Raw genomic sequence first — 25,057 nt, 5'->3', positions numbered from 1 at the left:
AGTGTGACGATTCTTCACCATTTGCCATTCAATAGGGTTTGCAAAGATTTTTTTTCGGGGACTTCAAAGTGAAGGTGAGAATGTCCGTTCTGTAGGAGATGTTTGACACCATACCTCTCCCGGCTTCTCACTCAAGTACTGGCGAAGTAGGGATCCTGGGGAAGGGGTATGGGAAGGGTTTCCTGTCTTTGTGGCTATCTTCATTATCTTCTTTGATCTTAGCAACCATTTCTACATTTTCCTTTCTCACTTCTCTTCTGAATATCCATCTATCTTTTCCTCTTTCCACATTCATATACTTCTTTCACTGAAGTCATCCTCATTTTCCGTGGTTTCCAATAACCTACAACTTATATTATACAAGTAGGCCGAAGAATCAGGCTACGCAAACACAGTGACACATATACACAAAAAATACAATTACACAAACAAGGATCTTAAACATCAAAAGGGGAGAACCTTCAAACGTTGTAGGAGAGGAAGATGCACACATTGTCATTTATTGTGACAGTTCCACATTGTACATACACACACTGTTGTTTATTGTGAAGGTTCTGCATTGCACACGTGTATAGGGGAAAATATGTATACTTATAAGAATTATGACGATTCAGTGTCATAAGCATAAGAACTGTAACGATTTCTTAGTATACATAAGAAGGAGGCATAAATAAGACAAAAGAACATAAGCCATAGGGAAATCAATATTGGTAATTAGTAAGGAATGTTAGTCTAACAAATATTCAGACGATTTGTAGGATAGTGGGACTCTTATAACCTAAGTAAACATATTATATATTGAATGGTGTATAGAGACATAGTATATACCAAGAACGTTAAGTTGGAATGTTGGGGAGAACCCCGGGGACTAAATGAAGTATCAAGAAGTGGAGTTGAGGTGTAAAACAGATTTGTAACATAACCAGAAGACATGTGATTATAGTGTACATAAAGATGTATACTACGGAAATGAACCATGAGGCCTACTCAAAGGATAAGGAGGGGCACACCCAGCATTTGTTGAATATAAGAAGGCAGGTAGGCAGACCTAAGAAAGGCTGACCTGTATTGTGTGGACAGGGGCACCATGAAGGGGATTAACCTGTACCATAAGAAAGTAGGAATCAAGAGAGGCGTATCTACCGAAACGGAAGGAGAGAGTGCACTCATAGGGTGAACCCATACGCAAGGTATAGGTACGGTTCCAGAAGGGGAAATGGACAGTATCGTGACAGAAGTCACACATTTTACAGGGATTATTCTGGTAAGTTTGAATTCTATATACCACTAGCATTATTATATTTTATGAGTGTCGGAAAGTCCTCAAGAATACAAACGACTATGAATAATGACACTAATCGGTACTGAGGAAAAATTGTACAAAAAAATTAGAATACAGGATGAGAATGTGGATACTAGGTACATTATTAATGTACATAATGGTTATGTATAAAATACCGTGTGTTCGATCTGAGGAGAGGGATATGTAGTGCTTTGAGAATTTACACATAAATTTTGGAATCACTCAACCTTCTGCTGCCTACAACAAGCGATATTTTAAAGATAAATGTGAGAGAAAGCCTATTACTGTGCAACACATGTCTGTGTGTGCAAGATTGACGTTTATCGAGCGAAGACAGGAGCTGCATCAGACGAGCGGCACCGACAAGTGTTTGCTGCCAGCGTCACGGAAACCGTGATGAAAAGCACAAAGAATAACTAAGTATTATACTTTGATGTGTTAATGAATGTGATTGTTGTAAAAAATGAACATTTGACTATAGACTTTTAACTTACTTCATATCTCAGCTCTGAACGAAGCAAGACACAGGGGACGTCTATATATTATTCGGTTGTTAAAACCAGGCAATTGTGATTAGGTTTAATTGTATCTAACGGATGTTGTCGTAGTTGACTTACAAGAATTTGTATGTTTATTAGAAACTTGTGGAGATGAAAATATACCTGAACAGAACTTAAAGTATGAGGTTACTGAGTTATTTCTAGTGAGAGAGAGTATCTGTTAGTTCCTTTAACCAGCATTAATTCTTCGGAGAAGAAGTTGAGGAGATTGACGCAGCTGCATATTCAGAGGAGAAGATCAGCTAAGCGTTTCAAATATATCAACTGTAATAAGGAAAGTGTGAAGTTCTTAATCTAGTTTTGCACCGCTTCTCTTGTCACCAAAACCATTAGAATGGACGTGTAGGTGCATAAATGAAGCACCCATAGTCAAGGTTTGAACGGACGGGACTGGTACAAACAGAAGAGGATGGTTTGATTTGCAACCCACGTAGTAACATTGAGAACACAGAGGATATTCAGGGACCGGATACAGCGGGCTGCTAGGTAATGCGCTTGGAAGGACCAAGAGTGTTTCCTATCAAGCATGAGACCAAGAATTTTGTTGTTTCAATGAACAGAACAGCAACAGAACCAAGATATAAAGATGCTCGTAGAAACCAATTTCGCTGCCAAAAAATTCATACAAACGTCAGAGGAAAAACAAAGGCAATCGTCGACACTGCACAAGTAAAGACGAGCGAGAAATTGCTGAAGATGCCGCTCGGAGACAGTTCTGTGGAGAACTGTAACAGATGACAAAAAATGTCAGCAAAAACGGAGCCGGAGATGCCCTACAGGAGACAGGCCATTACAGAGTTAATGACGATAGCAAAGAGGAAGATGCACAGGACAGAACCCTGAGGCACGCCGTTTTCCTGGATAAAGGTGTCTGACAAGGCAGAACACACATGCACCGTGAAAATTCTGTCTTTCTGAAGGGAACGGAGCACTGGTCACAGAAGCCCCACATGTAGTACAGAGGATACCAAATTGAAAAACACAGCCATAATCTGGGGTTTCCGCACAAAAGGATTTGTGACATGGGTGGACCCAGTGATGAGATGGTCAGTTGCAAAACACTGCACTCAAAATCCACACTGTGCAGTGGTTAGGAAATTGTGATGCAACGGTATGTATGAAAGAGAAAGTGCCTTGCCTACAAGAGAAAAGGGCTGCAACATCCGAATATGAACAGTGGAGGAAGGGGGAATCGAGATCATGACTGGGCTCCCGCATAGTAACGGCGGCATTGTTAACACTCACAATTCTGAGAAGAAAAGGGTATCATTAGAGCCGCCTCTGCTCGTTTCTGATGGAGGAAGGCAGGGTGATAATCGCAGGAGCTCGAAATATCTGCAAAATAGCAGCCCAAGGTGTTGGAGATAGTAATATGATCCACAATGACATTGTCTGCTAGTATCAGGCTGGAAATGACCACAGGAAGTTGGCCCACATGACGGAAGAGGGAGTGGAACTGTTAAAAGAACTCTTGAATGTAATCCAGCTAGCTTTTTTGCTATCCTGAAAAGCACAACGACACTGTGCACACTTCTTTTTTATAATGAATGCAGTTTGCCATCGTAGGATGAAAGTTAAAAACATAGAGAGCATGTCTCCATGCACGAATTTTGTTGTGGCATGCCTCATTCCACCAAGGGACCAGGACACACTGCGGTAAAGAGGAAGTGCGAGGAATGGAATGTACTGCGGCAGTAAGGTTAACGTTTGTAAGATATTGCACCTAGTCATTGTGACTGGGGAAATGTTGTCATCAAAGGTCACCAGGGAGGAGTAAAACCTCCTGTCAGCATGAGTAAGCTGCTATTTTGGTGTGTACATAGGTGGGGGTGGAAGGAAGCAAAAGGATAGCACACAGGAAATGGTCGCTCAAGTATGAGTCAGAGAAAACGGACCACTTGAGATGATGGGTACACTGGGCAGTATGAAAGGATAGGTCCATACGGGAATAGGTGTGCATGGATTCAAAGGAACATGGGTGCTCCTGTGTTAAGGCAGAGGAAGTTAAGCTCATAGAGAAGCTCTGACAAGACGCACCTTTCAGAAATGTTCAGGGAGAAACACAAATGTGATGGTGCATGTTAAAGTCATTAAGCAGCAGAAAGTGGTCGGACATCTGCCCAATAAGCTGGAGGAAGTCTGCGCTGGTGGCATTGGATGATGGAGGGATGTGAAAGGTACAATGGGGCAACACCATGTGAGGGACGAAAAAGCAAACTGCAGCACCTTGATGAAAGGTTGTGAGGATGATGGGCTGACTATGAGCGTCATCCCGTATGAGCAACATGACTCCCCCATGAATGGAATGCCGACCTCGGAGGTAAGGTCAAAACGGACCGGGACGAAATTCAAGAGCTCAAAGCAGTTGTGAGGATGAAATTTTGTCTCCCGATGGCAGAGAACAAGTGGAGCTGCAATTCTAAGAGTAGCTGTAAATTCTCTTTGTTGGATCAAAGGCCACATACCCTCCATTGGAGGAGAGTCCTGGTGTGTGTGTGTGTGTGTGTGTGTGTGTGTTTTGGGGCTTATGGGCACTCAACGTCGAGGTCTTCAGCGCCCTGACACACATTAAAAGAAACGAATATGGACAAACTTAGTAAAATGGAAGCATAACACAAAGAATGCAGGAAAAGAAGCTGTATAAGAAAATAAAACATAAGGAAAAAGAGAAAGGCGCATCAATGATGCCACAGGAAATTGTCACTGACTGGCCACTTACTTAAAATATGGGCGAGCCTGTCAACCTGCGAACAAAGTAAGACCCTCTCCCTAAAATCTTGGTAAAAACATTGGACAAGTAATAAAACTTTAAAACTTTAACCACATTTGTTTGAGTATGTCCTAAAAGAGATGGCAGATCCGTAGTCAAGTCAGCCGCGGCCCACTGGGCAGAAAATAGAACGCAATCTAATAAAATTTGGCGCACAGCGACCTGGATGCCACAAGCACCACACATTGGAGGGTCCTCTCGCCACAGCAGGAAGCCATGCGCATAGGACTGTGTCCTATCCGAAACTGAGCGAGAAGAACCTAGTCCTGCCTGTGGGGCTGGGAGGAAGTACACCACACGCAAGTTGTGGGCTTGACTAAACGGAGCTTATTGTCAGTCAGCCCTCATCCTCCCATTGACGCATGCATGACACGGGAGCTCAACAGTGAGGTGAGTGCATGCACAGGGATGGCACACTGAAAGACTTGTGGATCAAGACACACCTCCTTGGCTGTGAGATCTGCCCTTTCGGTCCCAGCAATGCCAAAGATCCCTGGAACCCAGCAGAGAGCCACCTCCTTCCCAAGTCGTTTTAGTTGGTGGAAGGCATCCTAGATGGTCTGGACTATTTTAACTGTGGGATATAAATGTTGCACTGAGTGAAGGGCACTTAGTGAGTCAAAGCAGACAAGAAATTTAGGACAGGAAGAACATCTCATCTGCTACAGTGCCTGCAAGATTGCAGACAATTCTGGATCAAAGACAGTAAACGCTTGAGGCAGTCGGACCTTGAGGACATGTTCTGGAAAGGCAACAGAGCAACCAATGGAATCCCCGTTTCAGCCTATCCATAAGAAACAGCCACATAGCCATGGTACTCAGATAAGATGGTAGAAAATCAGAAAATGTAGCATTAAAAACGGTGGAAGGAGTGCAATCTCTCTTGTATCACACCAAATCTAAAATCACTCTGGGCCTCTCCAGTAACCAGGATGGCAGGCGGTTAAAACCCTCGATTTGAGGCTGTACGGGCTCCACACCAAGGGACTCCAGCACATGTTGCACACAGATCACAGTCATGATGAGGAAAACATAAAGGGGTGTCACCTCGTTGGCTGCTGAATGCCAACTTTTGATGAATTGCTGCTACAGGGCACAGAGACAAGAGGCTCCTGCTCCATGAGATCTACAGGAATTTTGGAGCTATTCTGGTGTCAGCCTGTGCAGCAAAAAGGTTAGTGGTGCACAACGGCTACATGGAGGGTGGCCAGGCATGGGTATCATGTGGCAACACCATCGAAGAAGATCTTCAAGTCGGCGAAGGAGAAGACTGCCTGCCTTTGTTTGACTTCTTCAAGCCTTTCCGGTTAGCAGAGGAAGACTCAGATGTTGGGTGGCCAGAGGGACGTATTAAGTCTTCATGGCAGTATTACTTCTGTCCTTTCAGGCCTACCATTTATGTAGCTCGTGATCAGAGAGGTGCGTTTGGATTTTTGCTTCTGTCAGACCATCGAGCACCCTAGTGTAAATACCTCCACAAGAAGAATTCCTTGTTTGATGGGCCCTGACATGAACAGGATAGCCATGAAGGAGTGATGCTGCGAGCAGTTGTTGCTCTTGAGAATCAGAAGTAGTCTCCATAAGTAAAGTATCATTGCGTTAACGAGATCAGGGTTTCACAGTGCTAGCAATTGCATCAACGCCTTTCTGAATAATACAAAGATTTACCACTGCGAAGGATTGACTGTCTTCAATACAGGAAACCACGAGGAAACTTGGTGGAGCTGGGAAAGTCTCTGAATTGTTGGTCTCATTCCATTTACATTTTGTAGCCACTGACTGTAGATGATTGGCTCATTGTGAAAAAATCCCCAATACTGCCTGTGTCTCCAATGGCACACTCCTCCCAACTGCGGGCCCCCTTCAGAAGGGGGCGCACCTGCCTTAGGTGACTATTCACTTCTCCCAAACACAACAGAGGGCCCAACCGGCAACTTGGAAAGGCAGCAGCTCAGCCTATCACCACCCCTCTGGCCTGTACGTGCAAACAATACCTGTTGACCTGGGCCTGGGAATTACGCATTACCCAGTCACCTGTCAAGTGTCAAGTGTCAGACGTATGGACTGGCCTTCAGGGGCACACAAGGAGGAAGAAGAAAAAGAGGAACCTCGAACGCCGAAGCGGAGGAAGGATAGCAAAGGTGAATGGAGAAACAAAAAGCAACGAAAAACAGTGGCGAGACTGTTCTGATGTCACCCACTGAAAATGTGTAACACATTCTGAAAAACATCCCAGATATATTACCCAAGAAGGGGAAAAAGAACAGCAGGAGGAGATACATGCACGGAAGGGAAAAGATGCTGCAAAGGCTGGTGACCCGTGGTAGCCAAGCACGAACCCACCAAAGAGCGGTGAGCCACCTGGGCGAAGGGAGCACCAGTGGTGATGCCAAAGTGACAGCACCTGCTGACAGATGGCAACAAAGAGATCACTGGAGGGAATGGAAGTACTAGCAGCCTCAGACACATGGACTGCAGCCTTGGCAGCAGCATCAGTGGCATCATTTCTCATCAGAGTGATGTGACCAGTAGCCCACATAAAAATCATAGTGACTCCATTAAGAGTGAGCACTAAGAGATGGTCGGTGTACAGCACACACACAGGCAAATGACGCAACTAAAAAGTCTGTGTATTGCGTGGCCCGATATTGGGTGAAGAGCTCTGCTGTAAATACTGAGCAGTGTTGAAGAAGCCAGTACCAAAAATCATCAGTGCCAATGACGAAGGCACACCCAACACCATGGTCAGCCTGAGAGCCATCAGTGTACATTATTGCGAAGTTCTGTGTAAAGGTCAAGAAACTTCCAATAATAGAGTTAGGCTGTAGTAGAGTCCTCAGAAAGCAACTGAACGCCAAGGTGAATAGAGGTCAGCACACAAAGTCAAGGTGGTGAAGGATTCACACCCACCAGGATAGTGGTAGGTAGTGTGAAATTAAGCTGCCAGAGCAAAAGCCAAAAGCAAACTCCAAGAGGTAACAGAGGAGAGGGACTGGTCCCATACTGGCAATCAAAGGAGTCATTGAAGAAGGAAGCATAGGATGGCTGGCCAGGCACGGCAGACAAATGGCACGCATATTTGCTGAGGAGAAAATCATGTCGATATGACAGCAGTAGTTCGTCAGCTTCTGCATACAGACTCTCAACTGGCTAGTGTAAAAGATACCAGTGGCCAAATGGATGGCACAATGGTTGGTTGGTTTGTGGGATTGAAGGGAACAGACTACTAGGGCCATCAGTTGCTTTTTCCATGAACTTGAAACCCCCAAAAGAAGTAAAAACAAACAATGGAGATGACAAGAGACAACACAGACAGAGACCAGACAAAAGGGATTAAAATCACATCAAGTGTGACACAAACACTTAGATCAAGTGATAAAAAACCCCTGCACGAATAAAACTCAAAACTAAATCTGCCATTGCAATGTCATCTGATAAAAGTGCAGGAAGCATATCACGAAGTGCAAAAGTCTGCCCAAACGGAGTTAAAAGCGCGTAGTCCAACAAGATGTGGACCACAGTCAAAGCTGACCCACAGTGACAAAGGTGGGTCCTGTGCGTTATCCAGGTGTGGTCAATGCACAGCCGGCAGAGGACAACAGAGTCCTCGCGAGAGACCCGCAATGAGGAGTGCCACACACAAGTAGCCTCCTTGATGGCCTGAAATTTGTTGGGTGAAGGCGGGGGGCGCGCCATTCTTCACCCCAGGTGCGAAGTGCCTTCTGCCGCAAAACTGACCTGAGGTCACTTTCTGAAAGGCCAATCTCCAAGGCTGGTGCACCGACAGCCTGTTTGGCCAGCGTGTCCACACATTCATTTCTCAGGATGCAAACATGACCCGGGGTCCACACAAAGAACACAGAGCAGCCGCATCAGGCAAGAGTATGGAGGGACTCCTGGATAGCCATCACCAGATGAGAGCGAGGGAAACACTGGTCAATAGCTCGTAAACTGCTCAGGGAGTCATTGCAGATAACGAAGGACTCACCTTAGCAGGAGCAGATATACTCTAGGGCGCGAAAGACGGTGACCAGCTCGGCGGTGAAAACACTGCAGCCAGCCGGCAATGAGTGTTGTTCATAATGAGCATAACCGACATGACCAACAACAATTGAACAGTCGGTATAGACAATGTCAGAACCTTGAAATGCGGCAATGATTGAAAGAAAGCGCCATCAGAGGGTCTCAGGAGGGACTGAGTCCCTCGGGCCCTGCACCAAACTGAGCCAAAGGCACCGGCGGGGCACACACCATGGGGGTATACGCAGAGGGGCCCAGAAAAGAGGTGGAAGACGGAAAACCTCAAGCCCAGAGAGAAGAGCTCTGACGCGAACCGCGATCGTACACCCTGACCGGGTCCACTGTTTGGAAGATGGACGACCGACTGAGGGAACATGAGACGATAATTGGGATGCCTGTGCAAGCTACAAATGTGTGTAGCATAAGCAGCCAAAATCATAGGTGCCGGAACCACTATGTAGGGACACCTGCCTCCACAAGTATGCTGTTGACAGGGCTTGTCTGGAAAGCTTCAGTGGCGAGTTGAATCCCGCTGTGAAGGATGGGGTCCATCAACCGAAATGCGAAAGGGGATACCAAACCATAAGCCAGGCTCCCATAATCTAGACAGGACTGAATTAACACTTGGAACAGCCATAGAAGGGTAGACTGATTGGCACCCCTGCTGGTGTGACTCAAGCAATGAATATCATTTAGATGCCACCAGCACGTTTGTTTAAGCTGCCGAATATGAGGCAGCCAAGTCAACCGGGTGTCGAAAACCAGTCCCAAAAACCTATGCGTCTCCACCACAGGAAGAGGTTCGCTGTCAAGATAAAACCGTGGCTTAGGGTGAACAGTGCCGTCAAGATAAAGCCGTGGCTTAGGGTGAACAGTGCTGTCACTGGCCGAAATGCATAACGCAGGTCTTGGCATCCGAAAACTGGAAGCCATGCGCTACAGCCCAAGACTGCGCCTTTCGGATAGCGTCCTGCAGCTGCTGTTCAGCAGCGGGCAAAGGCCGTACGGGTGGCAGACTCCAGGCACATCAGATTATTGGCAGCAGAGTGGCCCTTACGGAACCCACCCTGAGATGGAGCCAGAAGGCCCTGAGACTCAAGTAGCCAACTCATCTTCCGGCTCACCATGCATTCGAGCAACTTGCAAAGAACGTTGGTGAGGCTAATGGGGCGGTAGCTGTCCACCTCCAGTGGGTTCTTGCCAGGTTTCAACATGGGGATTACGACGCTTTCCCACCATTGCAATGGGAACTCACCTTCAACCCAGATATGGTTGAAAAGGTCTATGAGGCGTCGCTGGCAGTCCACTGAGAGGTGTTTGAGCATTTGACAGTGGATGCCATCTGGCCCGGGAGCCGTATGAGGGCAAGTGGCTAGGGCACTTTGGAATTCCCACTCACTGAAAGGAGCAATGTACGATTCAAGGTGGTGCATGTGAAATGAAAGGCTCCAAAGTTCCAACCACTCTTTCAGGGAGTGGAAGGCCAGTGGGTAATTCACAGAAGCAGAACTCTGAGCAAAATCCTCTGCTAAGCGGGTTGTAATTTTGTCAGAGTCAGCACAGACTGCTCCATTCAGTGAAATGCACGGGTATGCTGATGGGGGTCTGATAGCGATAGTCACCTAATCTTGGCCCAAACCTGCAATGGAGAGGTAAAGAGGCCAATGGTGGAGACATACCTTTCCCAGCACTCCTGCTTGTGTTGGCGAATGAGGCAGTGGGCTCGCACACAGATCCATTTAAAAGTGATGACGTGTTCAAATGAGGGATGCCGCTTGTGACGCTGGAGTGCCCGCCTGCAATCTTTAATCGCCTCAGCAATCTCTGGCGACCTCCAAGGCTCAGTCCTCTGCCAAAGGGACCCAGAAGAACAGGGAATGGCAGATTCTGCAGCAGTAACGATCCCGGTGGTGACCGAGTGAACCACCGCATCAATGGTGTCACTGGAAAGAGGCTCAAATAGTGTCAATGGAAGTGAACAAGTCCCAGTCATCCTTATTCATAGTCCATCTGCAGGGGCGCCCAGAAGAGTGATGCTGTGGCAGTGACAGAAAGTGGTCACTACTGCACAAGTCGTCATGCGCACTCCTTTGGACAGATGGTAATAGGCTAAGGTTGCAGATTGAAAGGTTGATGGCTGAGTATGTGCCATGCACCACACTGAAAAGTGTGAAGGCACCATTATTTAAAAGAGAAAGGTTGAGCTGTGCCAACACTTGATCAATGATGCTGCCTCGCCCTGTTGCCACTGATCCACCCCACAGAGGGTTATGGGCGCTGAAGTCTCAGAACAGAAAAGGTGGTGGCAATTGACAGCCAGGACATGCTGCAGGACGTCACCATCTGGTGGAAAATAGTGACTGTAGACAGTAACAGTCCGAGGCATCCACACCCAAACAGCGACAGCCTCTAAAGGTGTTTGTAGAGGGACAGACTCACTGTAAAGGGATTGAAGGAAGTAGATGCAGACGCCACCAGATACCCTCTCATAAACTGCCTGGTTCCTATAACAACCCCGACAGATATGGAGGGTGAGGGTTTACATCGCCGGAAACCAAGCTTCCTGAAGAGCAATGCAGAGGAAAGGGTGCAGGCTGAGAAGTTGTCAGAGCTCAGAAAGATGGTGGAAAAAATTGCTGCAGTTCCATTGGAGGATGACATTGTCCATGGCTGAGAAAGGCGTGAAGGAAACGAGGAGGCAGATTATGCCACTGGGTCACTTGCTGCCACTGATTGAGTACCTGTGTGATTGACATCTATTGGGTCTGACAGTCTGGTGAGATCTAGGTCCTCAGCGGACACCAGAATCTCTACCTCACCCTCAGACACAGAGCTTGTAGGTTGCGGTGGGGTGGGTGCCACCACAAGTTCCTTCATCTTAGAGGTCTTCTTCTTGGAATTTTCTCACTGCTTCTTGGGTTTCACTGGCTAGGAGTGCTTCACCATTTCAGTCTCTGGGATGGAGGTGGATCGCGAAGCCCTACGACCAGCTGCTTGTGGGCACTTATGCCACTGCCGGGCATCATCCTTCCCACTTGTGGAAACCTGGGAAGGGAGGGACCCAAGGGACCCCTTGCAACCGAGAGGTGCCAAAGAAGGTGGACGCTTCTCTGGCTTAGAAGCGGGGACGGACATCCTTGATGGGTTGGAGGGGGTGGGGGGGGAGGTGGCTCCTGAGGTAGGTGGCACAGCAGGAGCAACAGGGTGGGTAGTGCCCCCCATGGGCAAGGGGGCATGTGGAGTTGTACGGCTCAGTGAGCTGACTGGAATTCACTGGACTAATGGGGCTATCATGGTTGTTGTAGCGGCGGCATATGAGGAAGTCATGCGCACAGGATGAAGTCAATCATATTTCCTCTTAGCCTCAGTATAGGTCAGTCGGTCCAGGGTCTTACATTCCATGATTTTCCACTCTTTCTGTAAGATCCTGCAGTCTGGTGAGCAAAGTGAATAAAGCTCTTCGCAGTTAACACAGATGGGTGGCAGGGAACAAGGAGTATTGGGATGTGATAGATGTCTGCAATCTCGACATGTGAGGCTGGAAGTACAACAGGAAGACATATGGCCAAACTTCCAGCACGTACAGCACCGCATCGAGGGAGGGATATAGGGCTTGACAACGCAGCGGTAGACCATCACCTTGACCTTCTCTGGTAGTGTGTCACCCTCGAAGGCCAAGATAAAGGCACCGGAAGCAATCTGATTATCCTTCGGACCCCGATGAATGCGCCGGACGAAATGAACACCTTGACGCTCTAAATTGGTGCACAGCTCGTCATCAGACTGCAAAAGGAGGTCCCTATGGAAAATAATACCCTGGACCATATTTAAACTGTTATGGGGTGTGGTGGTAACTGAAACATCCCCCTAACTTGTCACAAGCAAGTAACCTTCGTGACTGGGGGCAGAGAATGTTGTTTTTATTAATACTGACCCAGAGCACATTTCAGACAAGCCCTCCACCTTTCCTAACTTGTTCTCTAAATGTTCTGTGACGAATTAAGGCTTTGTTGACATGAAAAACTCCTTATCAGCTCTTGTAGAAGCTAGGAATCGGGGTGAACAAGTGTCACTCCCATCCTGAGCCTTACGCTCCTCCCACGGTGTGGCCAGTGCGGGAAACGATTTGGGATCGTACTTCTGAGCATTGAATTGAGCCCGAGAACGCTTAGAGACTGCTAGCGGCTGGCCACCAGCAAGAGATGATGAACCACGTTTCATTGCGGGTCATCTGCCCTGATGCCACCCACTCCAACGAAGGGCCCTCCCCACAGGCGCCACCCAACCTCAGCAAGGGCCACCTGGCAGGATGGCCATTGCTGGGAGTCCTGATGCCCCAGGGAGATAGGCATCTGCTCCTTGGCACACGTGGGGAGTTAATGGTGAAGGCATCAGAAGAGCGATCCCTGTATTGTCTGCAGACTACAACTATCAGGGTACATGGCGGCCCACCACAACGGACTGGCTACCATGCTGGATATTAAGTGCAAGGAAGTCCATGGTCGTAGTGTGTGTGTTTGAGGTTTACGGGCGCTAAACAGCATGGTCATCAGTGCCCAAGCACATAAAAACAGGAACACATGCACTGAAGGGACTAAGACGAACAACGATCAAGGAGAATGGCTAAAAGACGCAGACCTGACGCAGTTCCAAATCCCCACATACAGAGGCAAAACAAGAGGAGAAGGAACACACTAAAAAGGAAAGGAAACACAAGGAAAAGAAAACAGAAACCGAAGGGAAACAAGGAGGTAATCGTGACTGGCGGACCTCTTACCTAAAACCCGGGTGAGCCAGTCACCCAGCAGCACATTAAAACCCTCTCCCTAAAATCCGAGGCAACAGATTGGACAGGACACAAACCCGTAAGACCTTAACAACAGTCGCTGTGTCGTCTTGCAAAATAGAGGGCAAATCCGGTGGCAAAGAAACCACCGCTCTCTGGTCAGAGAATAAAGGACAGTCAAGTAAAATGTGGCGGACAGTAATCTGGACGCCACAAGCACTGCAGATTGGGGGGTCCTCCCACCGGAGTAAAAAACCATGCGTTAAGGGACTGTGCCCGATGCGGAGGCGAGTGAGGAGAACCTCATCCCGCCTGTATGACTGGTAGGACGTACGCCATGGTCGCGTAGTGGCCTTTACCAGACGCAGCTTATTGTCAAAAACTGCCAGCCACTCCTCTTCCCATTGATGCATAACACGAAAAAGCAAAAGGGAGGTTACAGCATGGAGGGGGAAGGCACATTCAAGAACATGAGGGAGGGAACATGCATCTTTGGCAGCCACATCCGCCAGTTCGTTTCCCCTAATACCCACGTGCCCCGACACCCAGCAGAAAGAAACCACCTTCCCCTGCAGTTGCAGGTGGAGTAGGACATCATGGATGTTCTGGACGACCGTATCTGCTGGGTACAAGTGTTGCATGGTCTGAAGGGCACTCAGGGAGTCAGAACAGATGAGGAACTTAAGACTGGGAACACATCTCATCTGCTCCAATGCCCGCAAGATTGCAAACAATTCAGCATCAAGGATGGTAAATGCCGCAGGAAGCCGTAACTTGATGACTCGATCAGGGAAAACAACAGCACAACCAAGAGTCCCCCTGTTTAGAGCCATCTGTGAATACAGGTACATGGTCCGGATGCTGGTTTAAAATATTGTAAAATAAGGAGGTAAAAACAAACGCTGGAGTGCAGTTCCTCCGGTTCTCCGACAAGTCTAGAAGGATGCTGGGCCTCTGGAGCAACCAGGGAGGTAGGCGAGTAAAACCTTGTTGTTGGGGGGCCACACGCTCCACACCAAGGGACTCATGCAAATGCTTGGCACGAATCCCAAATGGTCTCGTTGCCCTGGGACGACTGGAAAAAGAGACGTTCCATAGGCGGTCGGGCAAAGGTAGGGTACGCAGGGGAGGTAGGACAGGCAAGGAAATGACACACCCGTCGCACCATGAGGAGTTTCCGCTGGATGGCGAGCGGCGGTTCCCCTGCCTCAGCACACAGGCTGGGGATGGGACTGGTACGGAAGGCACCAGTGGCCAGCCTGATACCCTCATGGTGTACTGCATCAAGGATCTTCAGATACGAAGGCCTTGCTGACCCATACACGGTGCAAGCATAGTCAAGACGCGATCGGACGAAAGCCCTATAAAACTGCAGCAGACGCGCCCGATCTGCTCCCCAGGACTGATGGCTCAGACACTTCAAAATATTCTGTGCCTTCAGGTGAGGCAACCACGACAACTTGGAATTAAAAGTGAGGCCCAGGAACCTCACAGTGTCTCTAAAAGGAAGAACAGTGTCAGTCAGATGCAATTCAGGGGAGGTAAAAAGACGCCGAGAATGATTAAAATGAACACACACAGATTTGTCTGCAGAAAAGGTAAAACCTGTCTTTGTAGTCCATGCCTCTAAGTGCTTTATCGTAAGCTGCAACTGCCGACTAGCAGTGACCAGACTGGAGGAAGAACACAGTAAAATCGTCCACAAACAAGGAGCATTGGGCAGGACTCCGGATAGTGGACGTGATACTGTTAATAGCGACGGCAAAGAGGGTGACACTTAAAATGCTGCCCTGAGGAACACCATTCTCCTGCACGTACAAATCAGATAGCACATTACCAACCCGATACCGAAAGAGGCGGTGAGAAAGAAAGGACAGAATGAAGATGGGGAGACGGCCACGAAAGACCCACTCATGGAGTTGATTGAGGATAATGCGGCGCCAAGTAGTGTCATACGCCTTATTAATGTCAAAGAAGACCTCTAGGAAGGCCTGCTGGATGGCGGCCTCAAGCAGGGTCAAGTTGTCTATAGTGGAACGACATCTCCGAAAGCCACACTGAGAGGGGCTAAGGAGCTGCCTGGTCTTGAGCAGCCAAACCAGGCGCCGGTTGACCATGCATTCTGTCTTCCCAACACAGCTCGTCAAAGCAATACTGCGATAACTACTGGCATGCGTTCGGTCCTTCCCTGGTTTGAGGAGGGGAATCAAAATCGCCTCCCTCCACGAGTCAGGGTACGTGCCGGATAACCATATCATATTAAAACAGTTCAGGAGAACTTCCTTGGATGGCAGCAACAAGTGCCACAGCATGCTGCACTGGATTTGATCATGGCCACGCGCAGTATCATGAGCCACAGACAGTGCAGAATCCAGTTCCCACATTGTGAAGGGGCAGTTGTAGGGTTCAGAATTTAGAGACCGGAAGTCCAAGTGCGGTAGCGGCAGAAATCTGGATCACAGTTAATAGTGGCGGTAGAGTCCGCAAAATGCATGGACAATGTCTGGGCAATGTCTCTCGGCGCCGTGAGGAGACATCCCTGATGCAGCAATGCCATGACAGGTAGTTGGCTGAGTTTCCCGGAAATCCTCCTGATGGCTTCCCATACTTTGGTAGAACTAGTGGAGCGAGAGAGAGAGAGTTCAAGAACGATTGCCATGACCGTCGTTTGCTCTCTTTAATCACTCGCCGCACTTTGGCCCTTGCCACCCAAAAGGCCGCAAGATTGTCAGCTGAGGGACGGCACTTGAAGCGGCGCAGAGCTCCACGGCGGACTTGGATGGTTGAGCAGCACTCAGTGGTCCACCAGAGACAGAACGCCTCTTGGGATGACCGGATGACCGTGGGATTGACGATTCAGCAGCACGGGAGATCACGGCTGTAACATGGTCTACCCATTTGTGGACGCTGGCACGGTGTTCCAAAACAGCCAGTTGGCTGAAAAGTGCCCAGTCAGCTCTGCAGAGGTGCCACCGGGGCGGCACTGGTAATGCCACAGCCTCATCCAGGAGGCGAATCCAAAGGGGGAAGTGGTCACTAGAATCGAGGTCAGCAGCAGCCTCCCACAGAGAAGAATCCGCGAGTGCTGGAGAGCAAAAGGAAAGGTCAATAGCCGACGACGACCCGGAAGCAGTACAGAGTTGAGGATGCACAGTTCTTCAGACACCATGAGGCTTTCCAGAATGCGACCCCTGGGGCAAGTAGTCGGAGAGCCCCATAAGACATTATGAGCATTGAAGTCACCCAGAAGAAGAAATGGGCGGGGGAGTTGGCTAATAAGGTCTGTGAGAGCCTCAGAGTCCATTGCATCCTGAGGTGGTAAGTAAACTGAACAGACTGTGAGCCTCCGACCCACAAGAATGTCAACTGCAACTGCTTGCAAGTCGGTGACGAGAGGGAGCTCAGATGAGGGGTGCATGTCACGGACAAAAACCGCTACACCACCCTTTGCCCTTTCCCCCATCAGATCATCTTTCCGATATACGGTATAGCCCCGTAAAGAAGGAGCATCAGTGGCCCGAAAATGTGTCTCTTGGAGAGATAAGCACAGGGGGCACTCTCGTATAAGGAGTTGTAATTCAGCCACATGCGTCCTGAACCCATTCAGGTTCCACTGTAATATGGGAGCAGTGATCAGGGTGGCTGAACTTTCACCCTGCCTCTGTACTTTGGAGGAGAGCCCGTACTGGCCGGAGATTTATTCCTGGGGCGAGAAGATCGCCCCCGGTCGACATCAATGTCCATAAGCTCCGATGACGACCCACGGGAGACGTCAGACAGTACGATGGCCTCGTCATCGGACCGACGCTGACTAGTCTTCTCAGGTGGCAAAACCTTCACCTTCTGCGGCTTTGTCTTGGGGGGGCTTAGAATGCAGAGCCTTGTCAACAGTTGGAGCTTTACTCGCCTGGGCAGAAGGCACCATAGGAGGAGAAGCAGGAAGTACCCCAATGTCAGCAACCACGGCCTTGTCCGACGTAGCGGGGAGAGCTGCAGGTTGCAAAACAACCGCAGCAGCACAAGTGCACTGGCAAACGCAGGTATTAGTGCTAACACTAGCAACCTACGTTTGCGTAGCAACAGTGGCCATTTGTACCGTTTTTTTCAGAGCGGAAGCAAAAGATGTTGAAAACACAGGAGGTTGCATGGCCTTAAAGAGCTTCTTGGCCTCACCATAGGGGATGCGCTTAGATGTTTTAATCTCCTGTACCTTCCGTTCTTAGAGATAGATGGGGCAGATCCGGCTCCACACAGGGTGACTCCCAGAGCAATTCACGCACTTCACAGGCGATGAACAATCGGCTCCGTCATGGGCAGGCTGACCACATTTACCACAAGTGGCTATCCCATTGCACCCCAACGTAGTATGCCCAAAGCACTGACATTTAAAACAGCGCATTGGGTTGGGGAAATATGGCCGTACTGGCAAACGTAAGAACCCTGCTTTAACATGCTCTGGGAGTCTCGGGCAACTGAACGTGAGAATAAACGAGTCAGATTTGACGAGGTCCCCATCGACTCGTTTCAAAATATGCTGCACATCAACAATACCTTCGTCAGCCCACTCAGATTTTAACTCGTCTATGGGGATATCCACCAAGTCCCTACACGTCTCAACACCCTTACTATAATTCAAAGTGGAGTGGAGCTCGGTCTCGATAGCGTACTCTCCTAGACAGGTTGCTTTCTGAAGGGAAGCGACTTGACGGGAACTGGAAGTCTCAACTAACAGAGACCCATTGCGCAGTCGCTTCACAGATTTCAGTGTTCCTGCAATTCCCTCAAGACCCTTGTGGATGTAAAAGGGAGAAACCCTCTCAAAGCTACCCTCTTCCCTTTTAATAATTAAAAACACATTCTGATTATCAGCATGTGCTCCATTACTACAGTCTGTTAAATCTCTAGCAACACCAGGCGCTGGAGGACTCGCAGCGCGTAGCCGCTTTTTCGATGGGGTGTGTTTTCCTACCAGTGGCCCACCCAAGCCACTGTTAGGGAGAAATGTAGAGGTCGAAGGGTCCATTGCGGTCCCACGAGCAGCTAGGGAACTAAAGGTCCGCTTAGACAGAGCCCCGCGTGCCTGAGTAAGCCTTATACAACTGGAGTGCGGCAGGTGCCCCAGAGGTTGCCCGCTTGCGACTGTTCCACCCCAACAGCCATGCATCTTCTAGGTGCAGAGCACACCGAAAGATTGAGGGGTTTTTATAGAGGTTGGTCTTCCTAGCAATCCAGGCGATCAAGCCAAGATTACCATTCCCCGCAGCACACAACATTTCACCGCCACGCCGTACGGTGGTCGCTGAAGCATGTCCGGGGGTTACAGTGACAGGAGACTGGCGGCGCTAACCAGTCCCCAGCTCAGGACCTCGGGGCCGCCAAGCCCGTACTCAGCACGTGAATGCTGAGCCCCTGGGGGGGTCCATGGTCGTAGTCTCCGCAAAAAAACAACACTGCACAGTGCATGGTGGAAATCACACCCAGAAATGTATCCTCGCCCAAGAGATGGAGAACGAGCAGGATGGCAATGTGACAACGAGAAAGCTGAGGTCTTGATGCACAATGGACACAATGCACCATGTAAGGCGCCCTTCCCCAATTGTCTCGCTCTTCGGAAGAATTTGGAAATATGGAAGTCAAATCCGAGAGGGGACCATCACATATAGGCTGAAACGTATGAGACTCCTTTTAGTCGCCTCTTACGACAGGCATGAATACCACGGGCCTATTCAAACCCACGGAACACGGAAGGGGGGGGGGGGGGTGTCACAATGGTGGATAGTACTGAGACAACATAAGAGGTACAGGCAGGCAGATGCATAAATGAAAGACCCATATTCTAGTTTCGAACGGAGAAGGGACTGGTACAAATGATGGAGGGTGGTCCGATCCACTCCCCAGGAAGTACCACTGAGGACACACAGGACATTCAGGGACCACATACAGCAGGCGGCCAGATAAGACACGTGAGAGGACCCAGGAATTTTGTAGTATCAATGGCCGGGAGAGCAACAGGCCCAAGATGTTAAGATGGCAGGAGAAACCAACTCGCCGCCAGAAATTCATACAAACTGTTTTATCAGTGGAAAAACAAAAGCCATTGTCACCATGAACAAAGCCAGTGAGATATAGCTGAAGACACCGCTCAAGGAGACAAGTACATGGAGAGCTGCAATAGAACGCAAAATCATCAATTAAAAGTGAGCCGGAGATGCCCGGCGGGTGACAGACTGTTATAGAATTAATGGCGATAGCAAAGAGGATGATGCTTAGGACGGAACCCTGAAGTACACTGTTTTCCTGGATAAAGGTGTCCGACAAGGCAGAACCCACACGTACCTTGAAAACTGGGTCCTTTAAAAGTTTCTGAAGGAAATGTGGCATCCGACCACAGAAGCCCTACCTGTAGAGAGTACAGAGGATATTAGTTCTCCAGCAGGTGTCTTAGGCTTTCTCCAAATCGAAAAACATACAGGCTGGTATTTCTGCAGAAAACCATTCCTGACATGGGCTGACATAGTGATGAGATGGACAACTGCAGAACTCTGCGCTCAAAATCCACAATAAGCATGACAGAAGAGGGAGTGGAACTTTTAAAAGAACTTGTAAAGGTAATCCAGCTACCTTTTACGCTATCGCAAAGAACGCAACGGCAATCTGCACGCAACTGTTTATAATGAATGCAGTTTGCCACAATTGGACGTCAGTAAAAAAATGTGGAGAGCATATCTCCATGCGCAAATTGTGTCGCGGCACGCCTCAGTCCATCAAGGGACTAGGACATATTGCAGTGAAGAGGAAGTGAGAGGAATGGAATGTTCTGCGCGGGTAAGGAAAATGTTTGTAAGATATTCTACTTGGTCATCACAAATGAGGAAATATTGTTTGTCGGAGGATGCCAGGGAGTAGTCAAGCCTGCAGTCAGCCTTAGAAAGCTGCCATTTGGGTGTGCACATAGGTGGGGTAAGAGTCAGAAAAGGATAGCACACGGAAAAAGGTTTCTTGAGTACGTGTCAGAGAGAATGGACCACTCGAGGCAATGTGCAAGGTGGGCAGTGCAAAAGGAGAAGTCCAAATGGGAATAGGAGTGCGGGGAGCCTGAAAAGGACGTGGATGCTCCTGTGTAAAGCAGATGAGGTTAAACTGATTGAGATGGTCAGCAAAGAGGGCACCTTATGGACTGTTTATGGGAAAACCCCAAAGGAGATGCTGTGCACTAAAATCACCACACATTAGAAACAGTGAGGGTCTTGTCCAATAAGCTGGAGGAAATCTGCCCTGGCGACACCAAATGGTGGCGGAATGTAAATGGTACAAAGGGAAAAGGTCAAGTGAGAAAGGTAAACGGTGACTCTAAGAGCCTGAAGCTGCCTAGACAGGGATCTGGGTTCACTATAATGTCATCCTGGATGAGCAACATGACTCTCCCATGAGGTGGAATGCCGTCCTCGGGGTAAGGGGGGAGGTCAAAGTGAATCGGGAAGAAATGCAAAGGTGCAAAGTGGTCGTGAGGACACAATTTTGTTTCCTGGAGGCAGAGCACAAGCGGACACTGCCATTCCACATCCAGTTGTTAGTTCTCTTTGTTGGATTGGAGGCCGAGAACATTCCATTGGAGGAGAGACATGATGAGGAAAGGAGAGGAGGGAAATACGAAGGGGTGGCACCTTGGCAGCTGTTAACTACCAGCCTTCGAAGACTCACTGCTGCAGGGTGCAGAGGCTGGAGGATCCTACTCCACGGGATCTACAGAGGCATCGGCATTCTACTTCTGTCAGTGTGCGGCGTCTGGGGCACAAAAACGGTTGGTGGTGCACACCGCCAACACGGAGGTCAGCAAGGCGAATGTATAACGTGGCAACACCATTGAAGAGGATCTCCTGGTTGGCAAACAAGAAGACCCTTTGCCTTTACTCGATTTCTTGGAGCCTTTCCAGTTGGCAGAGGAAGACTCAGATGTTTGTTGGCTGTAGGGTCATAAGAAATCTTCCTTGTATGCTTTCTGGCCTGCCAGTTGTGTAGTAGGTGACTTCACCCAGTGAGGTGAAAATCTGACAGCTTGTTGCACAGCTGGAGGAGGAGACAGGATGCTACCATGACACTGAGCTAATTTACAACTGCGGTGGTGAATTTGAGGTTGGTGTCTGCGTGGCCATGTACATTGTGGAGCGAGATGAAGCTAGAACAGTACTGTAAGTGCCGAATGGTAGAACGCAAGGTTTCCGACTAGCCAAAAACTTCCGAGGTACGACACTTTTTCCTTCACCCGGATCTCCTGGATGGCCCACTCATCAAGATATGCAGGACACTCTCAAGAGGCGAAAGCATAGTAACTGCAGCAACTGATAAAGTGAGGAGCAGGCAGCGGACAATCAGACTCGTGAGCATCCCTACCATAGATTACATATTTGGCAGGCTGTCAACAGGACATCAGAATGGTTGTACGATGAAACTGGTGGCAGTGCATCGGGTTTGCAATGTACAGTCAGTCTGTTATAACTTCACAGCCTGCTTTATCTTTGATGGAAGCACTACTATAACAAAACTGAGAAGAAGAAAGTGTTTTTAAGGATGCATTACCTTTTTCATCAACCAATGGACTGCAATGACACCTGATCAGGAAATTGGATTTCTGCCTCTCTCAGACCATCGAGCAGCTTGGTGTAAATAACACCATGTGATGAATTCAGTGTTCAATGGGCCTTGACACGAACACGATAGCTGGGGAGCTCCATAAGTGAAGTGCCATTGTGTAAACAAGAGCAGACATCACAGGGCCAGCAATTGCATTAACAGCTTTCTCAATAATAAAAGGATTTACTATAGCAAAGGACTGACCATCTTCAGTAAGTGAAACCATGAGGAACTGTGGTGAAGGCTGGGAGGATCTTTGAAATGTAAGCCTCATTCCGTTTACATTCAGTAAAAGTTGACTGTGAAGAAGATGACTGGCTCAGTGTGAGAAAATCCCCCTTGATTGCAATGTATCCGATGGTGCGCTTCTTCCCCTCGGAGGGAGGCACACCTGCCTTAGGCGATTGCTCACACCTTAGGTCACACCTCCCGAACACCTACAGAGAGACCATTTGGCAATTTGGGAAGTTAACAGCTCACGCAATCACCCCTCCCTGGGCCTGGAAATTACACATGACAGTGTCACCTGTTATGTGTCAGACACATGGGCCGGCCTTCAGAAGTGCACAGGAAAGAAGAAGAAAAAGAGGAACCTCAAATGCCGATGTGGAGGAAGGGTAGGGGAAGGGGAACAAAGAAACAAAAAAGAATGAAAAACAATGGTTAGACTGTTCTAAAATCAGCTACTGAAAATGCAGAACATCCCAGACATGTTCTCTAAGGGAGAGGAGAAAAAATAGCAAGAAGATAGACGTGCAACACAGAAGAGAAAAGCTGCTGCAAAGGCTGGGGACCTGTGGTAGCCAAGCACAAACCTGCCACAGAGGGGCAGTAGGGGAGCACGTGTGCAGAGCGGGGTGGGGGACATGTGTCCTCAGCTTTCTTTTATACATCTGAAATACAACCAGACAAGAACAGGACACTGATGCTGTTGCAAAGTGGGTCACAAAATGATCGACAAGATATGACACATCGGTATGTACACCACTACGAAGCATGCACTCGGGATGTGCATAGATCTTTGGTAGCCCAACAAACTACAGAGCCCATACCTCATATGAAGAGGCATATGATCCCAAGGAGGAGAAGTAGCATTTCCCAGCATTTTTTCTCCTGTACTTAATTAGATAGTGAGCCTATAAATTGAGTGGGGAAAGGGGAGGGGTGGGGTGGTGCAGCAACGACAAAAACGAACATAGATTAGAAGCCCAATGGCATGGGACAATCTGGCATCTCCACATCACTGGAGTAGTCTCCTGTCAAGATTTATTCTTTTCGTCTTCAACTATTTTAGAGGGCAAGACTCTTCCGAGGGCTTATCCACTGTGTGGGTAGGAACAGAAGAGGAGTGGGCAGCCCCGGGACCCACAGTCTGCTGCACCTTCAGCTACTAGTTGGTTTTGGGATGCTAGGCTGTCGAATACTAGTGAGAGAGTTCCCTACAGGAAGCCTTCCCTACTGAGAGCCACGAGGAGGATCTTCCTCTGGCTGGATGCAGTGAGTCAAGGTCCCCGAATATGGTGCTGCATGAACCATACGATGGGATGGCCTATAACTCTGAGGGCTGATTTATTGGCATGACTACCAGATGTCAATGTTGAGGGTGAGGGCAGTGATAAGAAATCTGAAATGAGCAGGAATGTGTAAGAACTAAAAGTTAGATGCAGTTTATGAAGGAGGACAGATACCCCTTAGCAACGAGCCAGTAGACCCAGTCCAGGCCTTGAAGCCAAAGAAAGAATCCATGCCAAAATTATGTTTTGTACAAGTTGAATCAAGGGAAAATCGTTTGAAGTAGTGTTCCAAAAGAGTTTTCACTGTAGGAACTGATACAGGACACAATGTTATTGAAAGGAAAAATTTCAGTAAAGTAGCTCATCTGACAACACTGTTGTCCAAAATGCCATACATAAAGGTGACATGTCATTGTGTACAGGAGAATGTGCTGTGTATTAGCCGGGGTAGAACCTGTGTCAAATGGTAATTCCTCCTCAGTTAGGTAATAATCTTTGCTCATGTTCATGTTATGTCAAAAAAGTCTGAATATGAACAGTTGCATAGGCAGTGCTTTAATTGGCGCCATTGAAGTATATTTTGACTGTGACAATATTTACAGCCTTAGACAAAATTAGTCTGATGAACAAAGCTTATGTCACATAATGTGCTATCACTGAACCTACAGTCAGTAAGTTGGGCAATATTTATTATCTAGTTGAGATGTTAATAGATCACAGCTGATGAACTTCTGGCCACAACTGTGGGTAAGTTACTGCCAGCAGGTCCAAAACTGTCCTGGAACATCATTTCTAAGTCCTGCATGGCAGAGTAGCAGTGTTATGGTAATTTTATCTTTGGGTAGCCATTTCAGTAAAGGCAGAAGTATCTAGTAATTGGAATTAGTTTTCAGCTACATAAGCTCTGTGAATTCTGATGAGTGCCTCTTGTAGCTTTGCAAAACTGTTACAACTGTGTAGTCCAACCAGACTGGAAGACACAGGGCCTCAACAGTATATTAAGATTTTACCAGCCTATCTTGTTATTTATTATATGGTGTACCACTTCACACATGGGAGTGCCACATGTGAACAACAGCGTAAGATCTATGAGCAGATAAGGTTAACAGGTCCAGTATGTGCGGCTGGACTGTGAGTAAACTGCATAAGAAGTCAGTCTGTGTTGCCATGCACTCCTGTTAGGCCCCCATTTGCTGTGTCAAGCACTTTGTTCAACATAATGCTACAGGAGTGAGTTCTTGGCTTTAATATCCGCTCTACATAAATCAACATTTGAGTAAGTCAGGAATGATTGGTCTACAGAGTGTTAATTATGGCAGGTATTATTCTGATCAGCATCAAACATGCTAAATAAAGTAAATTCATAACAGGGAGGAAATAAAATGCCCCAAGGGCATGGAGGGAGTAAATACACATGCTACTCTGAAGACCTGCAATGGTAGTGGTAACAGTTGATACCACTGGAATGGGATA

The 25,057-nt window shown here is 48.1% G+C and overlaps 1 protein-coding gene across 7 annotated transcripts in view; it reads right to left on the bottom strand.

Moving 5' to 3' along the window:
• LOC126363261 (exonuclease mut-7 homolog) overlaps window positions 1–25,057 on the bottom strand; it is a 265,763-nt gene that overhangs the window by 57,962 nt on the left and 182,744 nt on the right. The gene's annotated exons all lie outside the window — the stretch shown is intronic.

The sequence above is a fragment of the Schistocerca gregaria genome, chromosome 1, assembly GCF_023897955.1.
Source record: "Schistocerca gregaria isolate iqSchGreg1 chromosome 1, iqSchGreg1.2, whole genome shotgun sequence".
In the NCBI taxonomy this organism is placed as follows: Eukaryota; Metazoa; Arthropoda; class Insecta; order Orthoptera; family Acrididae; genus Schistocerca; species Schistocerca gregaria.
The sequence above is the reverse complement of the archived record's forward strand: the minus strand, read 5'-3'. Positions and strand labels throughout refer to the sequence as shown.